Genomic DNA, 16,256 nt, shown 5'->3' with positions numbered 1-16,256 from the left:
TGCGCCTCTGCACCCAGACTCTTCAGTCCTGCAGTGAGGGCACTGGCACTCTTGAGATTTTAAAATAATATCTTTAATGCTCGCTTCTCCACTTGCTGCTATTTATACCATGCGAGGTTGGCAAGGAGAGCCTGTGTTTGAAAAGGACATTGAGCTTAAACTTGATACCATTGTTCCAAGGCCAAGGCGAGAGTGCAGATATTGAAAATAAAACAAAAAAAGCCCCAGCAAACACCCTCCAACAAAACAACCCAAGCCTCGTTTCCCCATCTACCCTCCCCCTGCATTTTCTGGTATGTGATCAAAGCAGAGAACTGGGCATCTCCTCGTTAGGGATATCTAGTTTTTTTGCTTCAGACACAGCTCTGCCAGTCTGCCACCAGCACTAAGGCTGTGCGGGGGGGGGTGGTGTTTGTTTTATGCTTATGATGTGGTGAACCGTACAGCTGATTAAACCCCACACCAGGGGCTTATCTAAAAGATGAAGTCTCACACTGTGGCAGATACATGATTTCCACTTAGGCAGGTAAAATCGATCATGATTGTTTGTTGCCTATGGATTCTAAGGTTGGTATTCATCTAAAAGTAGCTATAATGTAAAATGTTGTTAATACAGAGTCTAACAAATCAGGTGATACTTTACTCAATAGGTATTCATGGTTAATGACTCTTTTCCTTCTTTTTTTTTCTAAACTCAATGTGCAGTAATACGCCTCTCTCTAAATTGAGGAGAGGTAAGCTTTTCATATAATGAAACATTTTGGGGGGTAACAGAAAAGCTTTAACCTGCTTGGTTTATATTACTGCAGTTTTTTGAGGTGGACGGTGGTGACCAGTATGATGGAATTCACCGTCTGGATTATTAAGTAAGACAAGTATTAACAGTTGTTTATTCCTCGTGAGGTGCATCATGCTTCTGTGGAACTACAGCAATGCACTGTCGCAGCTGGCTCGCGTGACCAGCCACTGGGGCTAACTTATTTCTCCTAGTGCTAATTATTGTGGGTGAGCAATAGGTTGCTTTTTGAGCTCTGTTTTTATAGAGCTTAATTGTACCTGTGGCAACAAGGCTGTATTTAAAATTCATACAGTCACTTTTAAACTATGGCAGAGTTCTGATTTCTGGCTCAGATCAGGCTGTCTCAGAAATGTGATTAAGGTGGTCATAATAATCTGATAACTCTGATGCTAGAACTTTACCTAGCAGCATTTTCCGATCCAGGGTAAAGTTGTTTGTGTGTGTAAAGATTCCGTAACTTAAAAATAGTTGAACAAATGCTAAACTTTTAGTAGCTAGCACCTTAAAATTTGTTTCATGGTCCTTTTTTACCAGTTTAGATTCAGTAAATAGCAAGCCTCACTGGTGGATGCGTAACTTCCTACCTCTCACATATTTTACTTGGTCACTTCTCAGGTATTTATGTCAGCTGTAAGACTAAGTCTGCAAAAATGCAATGCAAAGGCCTTGACAAAGTCAAGAATTGACAGAGTAATAACACTCTAAATGCATTTGTGGCTCCCATTTCTAACTCCTGCATTTTATGGTTTCAAACTTTTGTCTGAAATCATGTATAGAAGAAGTGGGTTTCTTTTTTAGAAGAGCCAAGATTCCTACATATAGGTGAATTGTTATGAAAAATGTCAAGCACCAGGAGGCACTTTTTTTTAATAATTGTAGAACTTAGTATTGAGTTGAAATCTAATATGTCAAGTAGCTAATTATCTCAGTAGTCTAGCAAAATAATTACTTAGACTTGTAATAGAAACTGTGGAATGGAGATTAGCCACCTGACTGTGGGACTGATATTATACATATATAAATAAAAACATACATATTTCATACATATATGTGCATTTTATACATATCTAAATGTATAGACTATCTACATGTAAAGTGGTGTGTTACACATTCATATAAGATGCTACGGTGTGCCACTGCTGGATCATGATTGTGTGATTTTGAGATACCTACGTGAGTAAAAGTGTCATGTGCGATATGATCTAGCAGAAAATGCTGACATGATTGCTGGCCCTGAAGTCCCTGTTTCTCTTTAGGTCATTTTGTTACACTCATTTAATTTCATGGTATATCCTGATTTGCTATTTAACTGGGAAAATCAAGCCCTTTTAGAGTTGCCTGTATCCCATGAGTTCAGAGGGTTTCCTGGTGAGTTTGTGGAGTGCTCAGACTGTGCAGTAGTTTGGAGTTAAAGCTGGGCAAGGTTCATGCTCTTTATCCTACTTTATTTGATTTCTTGTGGAAGGGGAAACAAGAGTTAGTGCTTCCTTGGTGTTTATGAAGTGTAACTGGCTGTTGTACAGTTTGTTTTAAGCAAACATACAAGTGAGAATGATAACAGCCTTATTCTTTATGAGGGAGTACTTGCACTGTAGAGTTTGTTCCTTTTCTGAATTGATGTATGAAGATGTTTTTAGGCTCAGCAGTTGCTCTGATAGAGCCGTGGGAAGAGTTGTTTTCTGCTTTCCTACTCTCTCTGTTGTCACTGGAATTATCCCACATTGGCTATGCACAGGTAGACTTTATTACTTGAAAGAAAGTCCATGCTATTTGATAATTTTTTTGGTCTAAGTGACAAAAGAATATTAACTATAAGCCTTACGTAAGTGGGATTTTTCCAGTACCAAAAAGGTATGTCAGGACTTAAATTTCCACTGAACAGTATGATTTTCCCTTTTTTCCCGTTCCTGGCACCAATATTAACTCCATTTTTATTTCATTGAATTTTCCTTCCCTTGGATGAATTGCATTAATCCTTAATGATTCTGGCAGTTTTCCGCTTAAGTTACTTACCTCAAACTGCTTCAGCTAGTTTTCTGTTTAGTTTTTGTGTCAGGAAGAACCAAAGCTGCTGTTAGTAGATGGTATGATGCAATCTGAGCATTGCCAGCTTGTACCAGCTCTTTAGTCTCCGTTGTTCTTCCTTAGCTGGCTCCCCTAGGTTTGCCATCTTCGAATATTTTGAGATTTCACAACTATTTTTCTCATTGCAATCTTAAAAATCTTAAATATCTTATTAAAAGATGGACAATAGCTCATTTTTACATTTAACTTAAATGTGGATACGTTACCATGCAGTAGTGTGTGTACAGGACAGAGTTATTGGGAATTCTGCAGGGAAAGGAAACTAGTGCATGCAAAGCATTGAGATTTGAGATGTCATAACCCACATTGAGTTTTGATGAACTGGTTTTTCCTCTGATCTTCTGGCAAAGTATGGGGTCCTTATAGTGTGTCCTGGACTTGATTAGTTTGGTGTCACCAGCTGACATCTGTGAGGTCTGGGTGCAGTGACCTGTGAAGTGGTGTTCCTTTTTCTTCTGTGAGATCAGCTATAAGTCTATGAAACTGGCCAAAACAGAAATGCATTTAGTCATTGGGCTCCTGAATAAGTGTGTACTCTTGGATGAGTGTATTTGGTGCTAGGAGTATTAGAGGCCTCTGTTTTGCCTCTGTTCATCTCCTTTTGGAATTGTAGCTCAGGATACTGGAGAGAGAGATGCTGACTGGATGTGTCTCTAGTGTTGAACTGCAGCAGACTGAAAAATCTTGTCTGAAGAATTTAAAAAATAGGAGGATTTTGCTGCACTGTTATTACAGGAGGATTTGGGAACCAAGTATGTGTTTACTAATGGGCAGTCTGATAGAGTTGTGGTAAAGAGTATGGGCTGGTAAATAAACATCTGTGAAACAAGAAATGCTACGAACTCGTCTACCCGCCACAGTTTGTGTGCTCATTATCACAATAAACATCACGTACCTTTTTATTTTACTTAATGTTTTACCTGTATGCTCCTAGTGAGTCAAAAGTGATTACTCTTATTTGAGAAAGTTAAAGGTAAGATATTGTAGTATTTCAAAACCATTATGTGGGACCACTTTTAAACTGGAGGAATAGATGGGAGATACTGCTGACACTGGCTTATGCATAGCATGCATCCTCTTAATGTCCAGTCTACAAGAGTCATCAGTTCTTGGACAGAGTTTGAGTTGCTTGCTCTTAATAGTCAATTCAAATGTTTTAGTGGAAGTGAAAAATTTCCTTTACTGTCATTACTAGAGATACTTGAAATAACAGTGATGTGACTTTTAAAGGGAAGCCAAGAAGTGATTGCGGAATACCTTCTCCAAGTTTGCATTTTTCTTTAAAAAAAATGCTTTAATTTACAGAATTACAAATTGGCTGGGGGGATACTTTTGGATGTTGCTCTTTCCAACCTCCAGATCAAAGTAGGACTACTGCCCATGCTAGATCAGCTCAGCCATGGCAGGGTCTGCCTGAGCCTTGACAATCTCTGTGAAAGGAGGCTCTGTAACCTGTTTTGGATATTCTTGCAAGTGACTTTGTTCAAGGAAAGATTTGAAATGAAATGGCTGATGAACCTTTACAAGATTATAGGCAAGGGGTGTTATAGAAGTCATTTAGCAATTGTACCCCGTTTTGGGTTTTGGTACTGCACTCTGTCAGATGAAATGCAGAGACCTTGAAGGAAATTGCTCTAAAGTGAGGTGTTGGTGCCTCTTGCCTCTAAAATTATGCTGATCAGATTATTCGTCCTATTGCTGTGCATGGCCCTGGCTCTTTGTTGGAGCTCCAAGTGGCAAGAGGATCATAGTTCTGCCTGTGGGTGCTGTGCACTTCCCTGAATGCTGGCTCCTGCTGTGAGAAATTCTCATATGTTCCCTTAGAGATTACTTGCCTCCCCTTTGACCTGCCTGTCGTTTCATCCAGTTGAAGCTGTGATGTGTCTGATGTCCCTAGAGTTGCTTTTAGCTTGGGGGGGAAAAAAAATCTCCTGAATTTTCTGGAATAAATTAGCAGGAAACTGGAAGTTTTTTAGTGGCATATGGGGAAATGGTGAGAAATTGGAAGGCTGCTTTGTGGATATAAGTATCAATAGCTTGATAAATAATTATCCTGCAGAAAAGTGGCATATATACAATGTGTAGACTTGGAAGTCTGTCTGTGCAAGCTTTATCTAAAGTTTCTGGAGTTCTGCAGCCTGTGCTAGGTGGTGGTCAGTACAGCTTGCTGTGTGGCAAAAGCTGCACGCACAGCTGGTTGTTACTTGTAAACTGCCAGTCCAGTTTTAGAAAAGTATAAAGGATTAATTGGAAATTGTCAAAATTGGACATGCTTCTCACTTTTTTTTTCCTTCTCTTGCTTATTTTGTTAATTTTGATGTTGTGAATTCTGTTATTTAGTGTCACCTCTTTGTAGCTGCTGGTAGTTTTCTCGTGTCTGTCTTGGCCTTTGCATTGCTTAATTAAAAAGCTTCTGGCAAACTCATTAATCGTGAATGTTTGGAAGTAACTGTGGTTGGTATTCCTTTTGGGAGATGTTGATCCCTAAACAAAACCAACATGCAGCATGCACCCCAATGTTAAGATTATTTATAGCAATATTAAAACATTAATTAATAATCTAAATTATGAATCAACATAGAACTTCCTTTAACAACACCAGGACACTCTTCTGTTCTTGAATTTGTGGTGGTGGGTTTTTTTTTGAGAAAAATTGAACAATAACTTGAAATTTGGTTTGAAGGACTTTTAACACTCTGCCACACTCTTTTTGGAGTATCATGTCATCTGCAGTGATGTCAGTTGGAGACTGAACTCTTCTTTTGATGGAATTTTACCTGTCACAAAGCATGAATTTTCCTGACATCTTCATTATTAGGCTTTGTTTAAATGCTTGATGAGTCTTCTTCTGATTTGCACTGGTTCTGTTCATACTTGAGTAGTGTTCTTTCAGGTTAGGAAACCCAAAAGTCATGCTTTTCTGAAAACACGCTTCTGGTGGGTCCTTTCCTATCACTTAAATCGGTTTATAATTTTCCCAGAAACTGTAGTAATTAAATGCAACCAAAAATAGTCTTCCACCTTGATTTATTGGCCCAGATCTGTCTAACAGGTAACTTGTGTTGGTAGAGGAGCTGGCAATTTAACACGCTAAAGCTTAAATAAAACCAAAACACATTAGCGTGAAAGAACAGCTAATTCTTACAGCAAGGTGTATGCAGTATTAGGGTTTCGACTTTGTGGAATATAAAAACAAACTTTTGTTAATGATCTTCTATCTTTGTTCCTGGGAGTTTGCATTGCACACAGCATTGGACTGAAATAGGTTGGTCAGCTGGTCTATGAAATTAGCACTGAAATTATCCTTTCACAGTGGTATTCAGCACAGAGATCTAATCTGGCCCATTAGAAATTTCTTTGCGGAGACACCGTGTTTGGTGTGCTTGACAAAGCCTCCCCTGTTGTGTATAATGCCATGTACAGTTCTCTGTGTAAGGCTCAGCGCAATTTGCTACAGGTGTTCCTATCCTGTTGTGGATTGGTTTTTTTTTTGTAGCTATGTTGGTTGAAACTAGATGGTGCTTTGTCCATCTTTGAATGTTGACTTTGTGAGTCCCTCCAAGAGGCTTGGCAGCTTTTGGTTTTGCAAATGTGCTGGTCTTCAAACCATTACTGTATGGCTCTTTTTGGCTCCCCCTTCTCGCAGCAATTGCTTTGGGGAGAAGAAAAAGAGGAAAAGGAATGCTTGTGTTCAGCAGCTCCTTTCCACCTTTTGGACATAGGTCATTCCATCCTGTGTGTATGTGATTATTTCTGACTCATTGCTGAAGCTCTTGATGGTCCTATGGCTTTGCTGTTGATGCTGACGGTCTAAGCATATGGAGCATTTCCCATTGATGCTGTCTCCACTGAATCTATCTCAGCAGTGTTGCATGACAGCAAAAACCTCACCTGTGGTTCTGCTTGTTTGTGTGTGTTTGATGCAGGCCACATCTGGACGTACTGTCTTCGGGGTTCTTGGCACTGTAAGTAGGTTCCATCTGTTGCAGCACTGCCATCTGATTTGTGCACTGGCTATTGCTTTCTTCCCATCAGTAGTCAAGGATCTTAAAACCACTGTTCTGTGCTTGATTGTTGTCTAATCTTGGGGAGCCTGTTGATTGCAGTATTTATTCCACTGTTGCAGTGCTACCTAATTGCATGGCTTGTCGGCCAGTTTTGCCCCGGCAAGACACCCTTAATGCTGACTCAATACTTTTATTGCATTGTAGGTATCTAGGAGATATCTGTAGAAATTCAGTGCTTCTTGATGCTAATAATATCTGGACAACTCCCTGTTTCAAGTATGCTCTCTACCACATACTTGTACCTGGGCAGCCTATATGGTGTCCATATAATCTCAGTTGTATTTTAGCTGTAAGTTTGCAGGAACTAAGTGCTATTGCAGGTTTCCACTAAAGGAAGTACTATTTTGTGTAATTGATTTGCTCCTTATTTAGTGATACAAGACAGACTTACAGCACTTTATTCTTTTATCTTTCAAACAGTGTGGAACATGACCTGGTTTTGATAGTCTTATGGAATCCTAGCTTCTTCAGGTCTCTGTTACCAGCAGCTGCCATCAACAGTGTGAAAGTGCTGGAAAAAAAGCTGCTGATACAATTCATAGTTCATAGAGCAGCATGTGTTATCACCTAATGTGGCTCAACTTAATGAATTTTTGCCATTTTCTTTCTGAGAAGTACTCTTCCCTCATACAACTGAACACTTAACATACACTTTCTTGATGCAGTGAAGGTTGTCTTATTTGATACTCAGTTGCAGGTAATCAGATTTTTGCCAAGTTTGTATCTACAGTTGGATTACTGGAGTTCTTCTTTTACAAGCTTTCATTGAAAGAAGGGAATTGCTTACAGATATGTTGGTCTGGTTGTGTCCTTACTGTTCTTGTATCTTAGTATAAAAATGTTGCAAAGCTACAGATCTCCCATGTAGTGAATCTGTGTTGCCTGTGCTTTGTTTCATGGTTGTAAACAGTTCATAGTACCTGTTCACAAGTTGTTATGGTTGAGTATTATGAAACTAAACTGTCTGGGTGTTGTCTCCTACTATAATAATATGATGAGCCAGAGCCTTGATGCCAGGTGATAATAATGGCTGGTTCTGCAGTCAGCGTGGGCTGGTGGCATCGGGCATCTGGATGCCTTTAGGCATTTGCACTTTCAGCATCTGCCTAAAAAGATGGCAGAGGCTTGCCAAGCAATTTGGAAGCTCACTTACTGTAGCGTGTTTGAATCTGTAGTTCCAGAATAAACGTTCTTGCTTTGCGCCAACTCATCTAATGAGTTCTGATACTCATTTGGAGTTGTGCAGAGCGCTGCTTTACCTAAGGTTTCATTGTCCTCTGTAGCTCCTTGATGTTCCAATACCAAGCAGTACAAACCTTATAAGCTTCGCAGTTTTCTCAGGAGATTATAAACGCTCTTGGTCACCTACCTCATTATGTGTGCTGCTTGTGGTAAAAGTTTGATTCTGCCTTATTACACAAACACAGAGATCAAGATAACTGAGCAGTTTCTGTATGTGGTTAGGACTCATCATTACATTTCTTTCCTTGCCTTGCACTCATTTGGGTTTGTGTGCCATGGATTTCATGTAATACAGTGTCCTGCTGCTCTGCAAGTGGGCTCCAAAGTCAAATAGCATAAAGCAAGTCTTTTGCGTCACACATTTCTCATAGGTTTCATAATGGTTGTATGGGGCATAACTAGTATTTATTCATGCTTTTCTGCTCTAATAGTCCTGTGTCTCAGTGCTTAAGATGTTAGTAAATCTGGGTCCAAACTGCAGCCAGCTTGAGGTGGTTGTTCATTTAATTGCTTAATTGCAAGGTGATAAATGAATAGCAGCTGTCTTCAGTTTTGCAGATGAGGAGGCTGTGTCATTAGACCTACTGAAGTCTTACTAAAAGCTGCCTCTACTGACAGACAGATTGTAGCTTTAGCCATTACTTTAGCAAGGAAAGTACTGACCATGCTGTTGTTGTGTTGGATCGTATCTCCCCTGCTCGCCTCGTAGCCTGTTGGCTCTGTGTTTCAAGCACTAGGCAGTGATGCCTGCCATATTAGTTGGGGTTTCTGGAATTTTTTCAGTGTGCAGCTTTTTCCACCTGTCCTAAGCTAGTGGCAGTCAGTATTTTAATTCCTTCCCTCTGTGCCTGGCTGTCTTTGTAGCAGTGTCTCCTGTAAGCTGAACTGTTGGCATCCCACAGGTCACTGCACTGCTGTGCCGGTGTGTAAACCTTACTCCACAGTGATGTGCAGTCGCAAAAATGCATCTTTTTTTAGACAAATATGTGCTGCAGAGCCTTGAGAGGAGTGACCATAAGGTACCCAAAACTGAGAAGAGCAAAGGTAACTAAGTACAGCGGTAAGAGCAGCCCTTCAAGCAGGACGCTTGACACTTTAATGGTGCAGCTTGGCATGTGGGCATGTCTCCAGCCTGCACTCGTGTGGGGTGCCCTGTAGGTATGTTGTCATCTAAATATAGTAAGCCTGTGTGGTAGGGTTTTTTCTCTCCTAATGGGCTATTTTCAGTGCAAAGTAAGTGGGGAAGCTTTGTCTTCTACAAGGTCACTCCATCATAGGCTTTCAGATTTTTCCAGTTGCTTAGCTTAGTTGGGTGGAGGGCTTGGGGGTCAGTCTTTCTGGTCTCTAATCTCTAATGGGATGCATATAATTGATAAAAGAAGTCTGGTTCAGTAGAGGTCATTCCATAGTATCTACATAAGTTATATTTAGAGCTGATTGGTGTCAGAGTAAAGCTGCTGTTACAACCTGCTTATTTATTTATAAACACACAGTGAATGCCACCTTCCTGTAAAGGGGCAGCCTGGAATTTTGTTTAAAAAAAATAATTGTGGGGGAAAAAGTTTCTAGGGAAAAAAAATTCAAGTGCAATGTGTTCTTGATGGCTGCTTTTTTTTTGTGACAACCAGTGGCTTCATATAAAACTGATTTTATGCTTGTCAAATGCAAATATAGCCAGATACTATAAAGAAGTAGGTTTCTCAATTTCCCGGACTAATCATGGCCTCTGTGTAGCAGAAGGTGGTTTACAAAACAGTTGCAGAAGTGGTGTGCTGACTCCTTCCTTGCACCTCTTTGGCTGCTTTTTCTCTCTCTTTCTCAAAATAATACATTAAAAATTGCAATATTTTTGTTCATTCCATTTCTTATTTAGTTGTGAGTGAACAATTGGAATGGTGCACAAAGGTGTGGATCCTTGAATCTCTTAGATGTTACTGGCATTTCAGTGTGTGTGGTTTGTTTTCTGGTTTTGTTTGAGAGAAGCACAATTTCAGAGAAATCGTAAGTGGCAATTCAACTTCTTTTTTGCCTCAAAATAACATTAAATAACAGGGTAATCATACAACCTATTAAGAAGAGTAAATATAGAAACCCTGTCATTGTTTGTTCAGCTTTTAGTTGTCTAGTTTTGTTTTGTAAATGTAGATACCAGTATAGGGGTATTTTTTTTGTTGTGGGTTTTTTGCTTGTTTTTGGTGTGTAGGGGTATGTGGGTTGTGGTTTTTGTGGGTTTTTTGTTTGTTTGTTTGTTTTGTTTTCTTTTCTTCTAAGCCCTTGCACTTTCTTCACTTTTTTCATTGTCACAGAGAAATATGTAATGTTTGCTTCATTTTGACTTCCAACTGTAACCAGTATTCACGTTGACTACTTCTTGGTAGCTGGGATTTGACATAGAATAACTGAAAACTTGCCTATGAAATCTTTGCAACTTTTTGACTTTCCTAATGCAAAACAGTAGCATTTTTAAACACAAAAGATGAATATGTAGTGCCAGAAGTTGAAAATGTCACATAACGTGCATGCGTCCATACTTCAAAAGAAAAGATCTGTCATTGAAGCGATTATGAATACTCCAGCAACTTTTCCATGCTTTTCAGCTCTTCCAGAAATCACTTTCAGAAAGTGGCAAAATGGCCTTTGTACTCAACAATACTGCCTGGAGAACAGATTTACTCTCTCTGGACTAACGGCTGCCTTTCTACAAACCAGTGACTTTGAGGTTAATGTTTAAATGTTTAAACAGATTTGGCATATTGCCATTCAAGTAGAACAGCATGTGCTTAGCCCTGAGACTCAAACAGTTTGCTAGGAAGCCAAAAAAAATAAATATTACTCAATAGTGCAGTGATCTGGTAACTTCAAAGACTATAAATTAAGGCTAATCCTGAACAACAGTCTCCTAAAGGAAGATGATCAACCTGATTTTCCTTTTTAACTGGGGAGAAATAAATTTTTGCAGATGATACTGGAGCTTTTTAGGTGGGTCAAAGTGCAGGATAAACAAGCTAGTGTAGACTCTGATAAAAATAATCATAAAAGATACTGATCTGCATAAAATTTGAATTTGAAATTTGTTGAAAACTGGGTAAGTTGTTTAATTCAGATAACTTTATTGTTGGTTCTCTTTGTTTGGGTTGGAATGCCAGGGTTAAGCAAAGATCTGATGAGCGTAAAGCTCAAACTTAATTTGGGAGTCTTGGTACTTGTGACTTGAAATGGAAAAAATTAAAGAAGAAAGCCAAGAGCAATTGCACTGGCGTTCTTCACATGGCTAGTGCTCCTCAATCCGGAGGACTGTGGTGCCTGTGTCTGGAAGATAAATGGAGCTTTGACCCTGGGATTGCATCTCTAATCTGTTTTTATTCTGACTTTAAGCTTAGCAAGAACTCAGCTGAAATCATCCCTCTCGGGAGGGCACTTCCCACCTCTTGTGCCAGATGATGCAAATTCAGGTTTTCTGCCAAGTATCCCAAGTATTTTCTGTTAGTGGCCAGGTCGCAGCCGTGCTGCGTTGGTGAGTGGATGCTCTCTGGAAGCTGAGGGAATGAAGCAGCGTACAAGGCGTGCTGAGATAAGCCTGGCTGAGCAGAGGGAGACAATTTTCTTTCCTCATCTTGCTTCATTATACAAATCTCATGTTCAAGTTAAACAAGTATGTGAATTATTCAACGTATCGAAGTGAAACCTCACACTTAAGAACTATTAAGGAAAATAATTATAAGTCACAGAATTTCAAGCCTATGAAAGAAATATTTGAGGTTGCAATAACTTCCTAAACAAACTAATATTTTGCTTAACTCTGATTGTTCTGTTGTGTTTGTATTTCAGCACAGAAGTTAAATACTCTGGGCCAGTGTTGCAGTTAATTGCCGGATCTCGTGTTTGCATATCCTAAAGAAAGGAATGATACTGAAAATGGCCACCACAGGATTAATACATCACATATTATAATGTGATTTGTGTGGCCTGAAGGGGTGGTGCTTCAGTAAATGTTTATGAAATATGCACACTGCCAAAAAGCATCTTCCTATGAGCAGCATGAGTGCTACAACTCTAACTAGTATGAAGTACTTACTCATTTCTATCATCTGTGTCAATAGTTGGAGACAAAATTTTATTATAATATAATGTATTTGGGGATTTAATTATAAATGAAATAAATTTCTACTTAAACAACCATTTCACTTGCCATCACAGCAAGGGAAGGTGGACATGCTTTTGGCTGACCAGCCTCTTCTTTTGTGTCATCTGCTGGTGGTTCAGAGGAAAAGGGAAGATCAAGCTAAAGAAAGATGGGTGATAAAATGATAATCTGTGTTATGTCCAAGACATATGACGGTAAATACTTCAGCTAGAAAACTTTTAGTAGGAGCTTTACTGCACCTTCCTTTTATGCTGGAATTTTAAAATCTTACTTCTGAAGGAAAAAGCTCTTTTATAACCCTCGCATGTGAAGTTGGATGAAAGAGAACAGTGCGTTCAGACTGTCAGCTCAACTCTCAAAGCTTGTGGTGATCTCAGCCTGGTGCTGCTGTGAGTAGCCCCTTTGCTCTGCCTGTGCCTCCTTGTGTCCCTAGTTAAGGGATGAGACTCTGGCAGCCCAAGTAGCGGGCAAACAACTTGAGAAACCTGTCCAAGAAAGTGCCAGTTTAATCAGTTGATGAAATACGGATGGATAGATCAAAGAGAAGATAAATTTGAACCTACAATGCTGTGAAGGGGAGAGAAGGAGGGAAGGTTGTTGGTGATCACTTTTTTTGCATGGAGGTGTTTGAGCTGTATTGAAATAGAGTGGGAGCACTTAAATCTCCATGAGGGAGAGTGTCATGGGCGAAGTGAGGAGTAATGAAAGAGGAACATCTGCCCACAGCTCAGTGTTGAGGTAGGTACATACCTTAAAGAGCAGTTTTTCAGAAATTCTGAGTGTCATGACCAAGCTGTATCGACTTTGAGTAGCAACCCAGGAAGTTGGGATAATGGTGAGGTGATGGCAGGCTCAGCACAGCTGGAGAGGGGTGGCCTGGGTGTGTAGGCTTCAGCTGGAGATGTTTTCATGATATTTTGGGGGTGCTGGTAGCACATGGTTGTTACAGGGCTATGTTTAATGTATCCTGCTGTGTCCTGTGTGACAGCTGAGCAGCACCAGGACTTGCCCAGTGAAGCTGTGAATGGAGCACACCTGTGGTGCTGGAGGGGAGCTTATTCATACTGAGTGTCCTCCTAGTCAATGGTTATATACTTACTGCTTTAGTTCCTTCTGATTTCCGTGTGGGGTTTTTTGCTCTGAGAGATGATTATAGCCTGCAGCAATTCCTGTTCTGCAGGTTCTCAGCTCTATGCTTTTCTGTTAAGTTTATGGTGCAGTGTGGTTTTTTTTGATGGTAAACATAATGAACTGGGAGCCAGTATTGGAGGCACTGCGATGGGATCTCAATGACAACCTGTGTAGTGCCAAAGTCTTGGCTCTTCCAGTATTGTCTTCTTGCACTGGTAAACTAGTGGAACAGTAGCATGCTGTGTGTTAGAGTTTGGAGCCTATTGCCATCCAGATAACTTTTGCAAGGCTCGTTCAAGAACAGAAAGAGATTTGGATTTGCTAAATTAGTTCATTTGGCATCTTAAAGCGCTTTTATGCTACTAAGTTCGTTGGTAGAGATTGTTGTCTAGTAACATGGGATACTTAAAGATTTCTGTTCTGGGAGCAATAATTTTATTCATTTAGTGTTTGTTAACAGATGTCTGGGCACTGTAAGAGTTTTCATATGTTTCTCTGTAGGAAAAATAGTGCATAATCTTTACCTTCTTTAAAGGATGATGCAATGGTGCATTATCAATTCTCATTTATAATGGAAGATTGTGTATCACCAAGAGACTGCACACTATGCATTTTATACCTTAGATCCCTAACATCTTTTTTTCAGAAGTATTAGAGGTTGGTGTGGTGTGCTTTTTTTAAAAAAAAAATTGTGACTTTTTGATAGACTTCAAGTTTATTTCATTTCTTGTAGCTTGAAAACCCAGTCGTTGAACTGAATAAATTAAAGAAATGCAGAGAAAGTTCTGTTTCTTCTTCAGAAAGAGAAATTATTCCGAAATGTTTAACTCTTCGACTCTAAGTTTGCATACCCAAAGCCAGAGGTTTGCCTGTGTTTAAAACATTGTCAGTGAGCACGTCACTCAAGTGTCTTAATTTGAATGATGAATATGTTACAGTGGTGCTTAGTATAGCTGTCATAATTTCATATTTAAATTGACTTTGTTAAAATGTATTTGTTTATTGCAATTCTTTTATACCCTGGAGAAATACTTTCAGAGGGTGAAAGTAACCTTCACACTGTTTTATATAGCTAGTGTATCCTAGCTTTCCTTTTTTTGTTCTTTTTTACTTTTTCTGCAATGCTGAATTAATTAAGAAGGCTCCGGTGAATAGATGTACCAGCAAATTATACATTTCTAGAGCAAATCTGTTATGTGTTTAAATTAATTGAGTGAAGGAAAGTCTCCCATTCAGCTTGTTGGAAGCACCGTATTTGTCTCTCCTCGCCTGTAAGTCAGGAGTAAGAGACTACAGTTTATGTCACCTAAAAAAGGTGAGGGAGAACTGTTAGTTCTGCAGGGCGAAAATGAATAATTGTTTGACATGTTGCAATATGACTTTTCAAAACAACTGTTCTTTCCTCAGGCTATCTGAAGGTAGGCTAAGATTAAAATTGCCCAAGCTGCTCTGCAGACTTCATAATATAAAATTGTCTTCTGTAGCTTGTAATGCATGGTGGAAGGACAGCAGCGGGGTGTGAGGGGAAACACCTGCATGTCCGTGTGAGTTTCTCTTTGAGACTTGAAGAGTGCAGGGGGAATATTTCCCTACCTGGCGCCTGTGCCCTGCGAGCTCTGGGGAGCCCCATGCAGGCAGTGCAGGTGGCGCTGGCCAAAAACTCCTGGGGCTGGAGCTGCTGTGCGGTGAGTTTGTAGGCTGGCTCTGTGTTTGAGTTGAGGTAACCCACAGCTTCATGAAAATAGTAGTTTGTGTGTAAGTCTTTTGAGCCTCTCTGTGACAGAACGGGGGGGTTGGACAAGTCTGTCCTCCTCTCACTCCAGGCCTGGCCAGGCAAACAACTTGCTTGCTTTGTTCAACGGAGCTCCTGTCCCTTACTGTAAATAAGGTCTGAAATGTTACGGAAAATACCTCTTCGCAAGTATCATCTGTCAGTTCTGTGAAGTCATGGTCAAACCTGCTTTGAGGACGTGTTTCTAGCATGCAGGGAGCTTTTGATGCAGCGCTGGCAGAGAGTTGAAGGAAAATTCTTCAGCCTGAGCCTGTTATTGCTGCATGGCTGAACTGATCGTTGAAAGTTGAAATCTGTAAGAGGACTCTCTGTATTCTGGCTTCTATGCGTGGTTTTCTTTTTTGTGTGTGTTCTTGTTGTGTTCCCCCCCCCCACACACACCCCGAGTTGCACTGATTGCTTGTGCTCTGATGTGTGTGCCGCTGAGGAGAGCTTTTGATGACTAACCTAACTCAGCTTTAACTCATCTTTTTCAAAAGGCTTGTGCTTTGATTATGGTGAGTAGTTTGTGGTGTATCTTTCTCTCCCCTGTGCCCTACTGTGAGGTGCTACTGTATTCCAAATAACTTTCCAAATGTATTACTTGAAGTTGTTTATTCCATAAATACAGATGTGTACTCTTATATGTGGCTCTTACAGTTTACTCTTTGCTACTTAGAGAATAATATTACTTTTACTTTCTGAAGCTATGTGCCTAAACGTGTTCCAAAGTAAACCTTTTAGTTGAAAAAATTACATAGAAGCTGGTAATCTTTGTGAGGAAGGTTTGGTATCTTCTATCAAACCATAACCACATACTGTCATTGATTTAATGTTCCCTGGTGTTTAAAATTTAACAGCTAAGACAGAAATATTAGTGGCTTCCACAATTAATGCTAAAAACATGCCAGGCTGGGAGACAAATGCCAAAAAAAATCCCTGCAAGTAGTTTCCATATGTTGCTGACACAGTATTTCCTGGAAGGCTGGTTGATGTGTTGGCAAAACTAGTATAATA

General features: G+C 39.9%; 1 protein-coding gene across 5 annotated transcripts in view; it reads left to right on the top strand.

Moving 5' to 3' along the window:
- MTUS1 (microtubule associated scaffold protein 1) overlaps nucleotides 1-16,256 on the top strand; it is a 123,005-nt gene that overhangs the window by 863 nt on the left and 105,886 nt on the right. The gene's annotated exons all lie outside the window — the stretch shown is intronic.

Source organism: Columba livia, chromosome 4 (genome assembly GCF_036013475.1).
Source record: "Columba livia isolate bColLiv1 breed racing homer chromosome 4, bColLiv1.pat.W.v2, whole genome shotgun sequence".
Lineage (NCBI taxonomy): Eukaryota > Metazoa > Chordata > Aves > Columbiformes > Columbidae > Columba > Columba livia.
This window is presented reverse-complemented; position numbering and strand designations above follow the sequence as displayed.